The sequence below is a fragment of the Octopus bimaculoides genome, chromosome 4 (genome assembly GCF_001194135.2).
Source record: "Octopus bimaculoides isolate UCB-OBI-ISO-001 chromosome 4, ASM119413v2, whole genome shotgun sequence".
NCBI lineage: Eukaryota > Metazoa > Mollusca > Cephalopoda > Octopoda > Octopodidae > Octopus > Octopus bimaculoides.
In genome coordinates, this window is record NC_068984.1 from 75112803 (window position 1) to 75116849 (window position 4047).

A 4047-nucleotide genomic window follows, 5' to 3' on the forward strand; every position below is an offset into this window, starting at 1 on the left:
GTGTGTGTGTGTGTGTGTGTGTGTGTGTGTGTGTGTGTGTGTGTGTGTGTGTGTGTGTTAGTGAGTTTGTGTGTGAGTGAGTTTTTGTGTAAATGTATGTATGTATGTTTGTATGTAAGTGTTTCTCGAACCTATCGGCCCATTAGGCTGCTGCTTATTCCGATTTCCGTGACGTTTATATGAATTGAGAATCGAAGAATCCCATTTTTCGTCGGTTCTCATTTTCAGCTGAATACTGGATAAGTCTATACATGTATGAGTGTACACTCATATGACTCAGGTTTGCATTAACTAAAAGTTACACATTAAAAAAAAAAAAAAAAAGATTTAATCAATAATAGACGCAGGTATGGCTGTGTGGTAAGAAGATTGCTTTGCAACCACATGGTTCCAGGTTCAGTCCCACTGCGTGGTATCTTGGGCAGGTGGTATCTTCTACAATAGCATAGGGCCGACCAAAACCTTGTGAATGGATTTGGTAGACAGAAACTGAAAGAAGCCCGTCGTATATGTATGTGTATGTGTGTGTGTCTTTGTGCATGTCTCTGTCCATCATCACAGCCTGACAACCGGTGTCGGTGTGTTTACATCCTCATAACTTAGCGGTTCGGTAAAAGAGACCGATAGAATAAGTATTAAGCTTAAGAAATAAGTCCTGGGATCGATTTCTTCAACTATAACCCTTCAAGGAGGCGCTCCAGCATGGCCGTAGTCAAATAACTGAAACAGGAAATGGAATAAAAGAATATGGAACTGCCTGGTTCTGTATCAAATGTTATTAAATAAGGTTGTCATCGGCTCATGACTCTCATTAGGCGAAAGATAAATACAAACTAGTAACAGCAATATCCACCAGTTTGCTTACCATCATTTACTCTATAGATCACAAACTGGAATATCACACGAGGCTCAATGTTGCTAGGGAGCGAATCATTGATTTTATATACAAATATATATAAGCCTGCTACATGTATTGAGTACTATCTTTCTCGTTTGCAATACTGAACACGTAAAACTATGTTGAGAAATAGATTGAACTCTTTCATATGAATACATACTTTTAATATATACATACACATTGATTTTACGTTGGTGTAATTTATTAATTTATTTATTCAAAATGACATCCTAAGATTGTATGAGATCGTGTTTCACTTACCGTATCTTTTCAATAACGACAACAACACAAGAATCTATACCTTCTAAACATACTGTGATTTGATTACCGTCATAATGACTCTCTTTCAAATCGGAAAAAATTTAGGGAAAATTTGAATAGAGAATAATTTTGGTGTCCAGCTTCAATTATCGATTATCTTACTGAAGATTCCATTAGGATGAAACTGAATTGGTCTCAGATATTTATGACGTATTTCTTGCTGTAAAGTAAAGAATTACATATTCGTTACTTCTTGAATTGAGATCTCTATTTTGTTACATACAAGTATATTTTAATATCCTAAATTAACATATACGTTAACTATATTTAAATGCATTATATGTATATAAGTATATATACGCGTGCGCGTGTGCTCACGTTTTTGCATGTGTGAAAATAACAATAATAATAATAATAATAATAATAATAATAATAATAATAATAATGATAATAATAATAATAATAGTTTCAAATTTTGCCAGAAGGACAGCAGTTTTTGGGGTGGGGATGAGTCGATTACATCGATCGTAGTATTCAGCTAGTACTTATTTTATCGACCTCGAAAGGATGAAAAGCAAAGTCGACTTCGGCTGAATTTCAACTCAGAGTGTAGTGACGGGCGAAATGCTCGGCGTGCTAACGATTCTTCCAGCACGCCGCCTTAACAATAATAATAATGATGATGATGATAATAATAATAATAATAATAATAATAATAATAATAATAATAATAATAATATAAGAGCATCACAGCAAACCGCAGCACATACCCAAGGCACACAGAGCTGCGCTCGGTAGTGAAGTGAAAGCACGTTATAAAAATAAAACTACTGAACAACAATAAGAAGAAGAAGAAGAAGAAGAAGAAGAAGAAGAAGAAGAAGAAGAAGAAGAAGAAGAAGAAGAATCACGCCGGGGTCACCATACAATGCCCTGATGCAGTACCAGATAGTGGCTCGCATGGCATCTTATGTTAACTGATTGGAAGTGTTATCAAGTACACTCATTAGTCTTGGTATAAAAGATGGGCTACAGCAAATATTCTGCTCAATACCACAGATTTGCTTGTCAGTTGTTTGACCTTAACTTGTTGAGCATGTACCTTGGTGGCTGACAATATGTACATCTCTCATCACGAGCAGAAGTAATGGAGGAGCATCGTAGCCTTCAGAGGAATTCTTTGGGGTTTGGATAATTCACCTCTGAAAACATGGGTGTTTCGTTCCTTAAACAACCCTTATTCAGGGACCTTTTGAGCGGGATGGGCTACTCGATCTGAAAAAAATACTAACTGGGTCCCACCTGCAAGGTCATGCGCTGTTTATCTTGATATGAGATCCCATGTAGCGCACATATGGTTGTGATTCATGTGCTTGGTGTACCCTTATCGGACGGGTGGTCATGATGGGTATATTGAACTTCGTATATTTGTAACCCAGCGTCACTTTGATGGCATGTGCTGCTCTCTCACTCAGTGATAATAATAATAATAGTAATAAAAACAGTGATGGGCACAGGGCCAGCAATTTTAAGCAGAGAATCTTAGTCGATTCTGTCGTCTACAGTACTACATTGGTTATTCATTTTATTGACTCCAAAGGGACGCAAGGCAAATTTTATATCGACGGGATTTCGTCTCAAAATTTAAAGTATGACAGTAACTACCGCAAAACACTTGTCCGATGCTCTAACGACCGTCAATCCAGTACAATAATAACAATAATAACAAAAAAATGTACAAAGACACAACAAAGTTACATAGTACTCAATGTACAAGTGGAGTAAGGCAGCGAGCTGGCAGAATCTTTAGCATGCCTGATAAAATGCTTAGCGACATTTCGTTCGTCTTAGCGTTCTAAGTTCAAATTCCTCCGAGGTCAACTTTGCCTTTCATCCTTTCGAGGCCGACAAAATACGTACCAGTTGAGCAATTGGGTCGATATAGTCGGCTTGCCCAACCCTCGAAATTTCTGGTCTTGTGCCAAAATTTGAAACCAGCTTACAAGTAGAGTATTATTGGTTTCAGATTTTAGTACAAGGCCAGAAATTTCGGGGTTGAAGGTAAACTGATTGCCATGGACTCCACTGGTACCTATTTTATCGACACTAGAAGGATGAAAGGTAAAGCTGATATTGGTGGAATTTGAACTCAGAACGTAAAGACTGATGAAATGCCACAAAGTATTTTGCTCGGCGTGCTAACGATTCGACCAGCTCACCGCCTTTCGCATTCAGATTACTCTGGCAAATGTAAAGCTTATTTGTTCGCATTTGGTTATTATGAAAACAAAACAAACACAAAATAACTCAAAAAAGAAAAGAAGTTACAGCAGATACAACAATGAACCTGAGAGTATTTCGATGAAAGTTCCACGCGTTCGCTTCCTGCATGAATAACACCTTAAGAAACTTAAGTGGAATAACTATATAATACATTGTGTAAGTAGTTATTTATTTTGTTACGCACATACATACACAGACACAAACATACATACGCGCGTACATAAACATATTGTATATGATCGCATGTAAGACGCATTTTTGGCACAAATATGGTCTGCTACAAATGTATGCGATAGAAAGAAAGATGATTCACTGAGTATTCATGCTGTTTTTATAGAAAAGGCGATAAAAAAAGATGTGACGGTTAATCCTTTACATTCTAACTAAACTTTGTGGGTACCAGAAGAAAAATACTTCATTTGCAATGTTTTCACCTATCTTATTCGGTCTATTGCTTATACGAACCAATGAAAAGCTCAATAGGTGGTGTTACGAGATGTTTTACAGCTGGCTATCCTTGTTTTATTGAGTCTAGATAAACGTGTTATAAGTGTTATAGTGTTACGCATTCGTTCTGATAAATGTAAGTACTGATTCTGGCACTT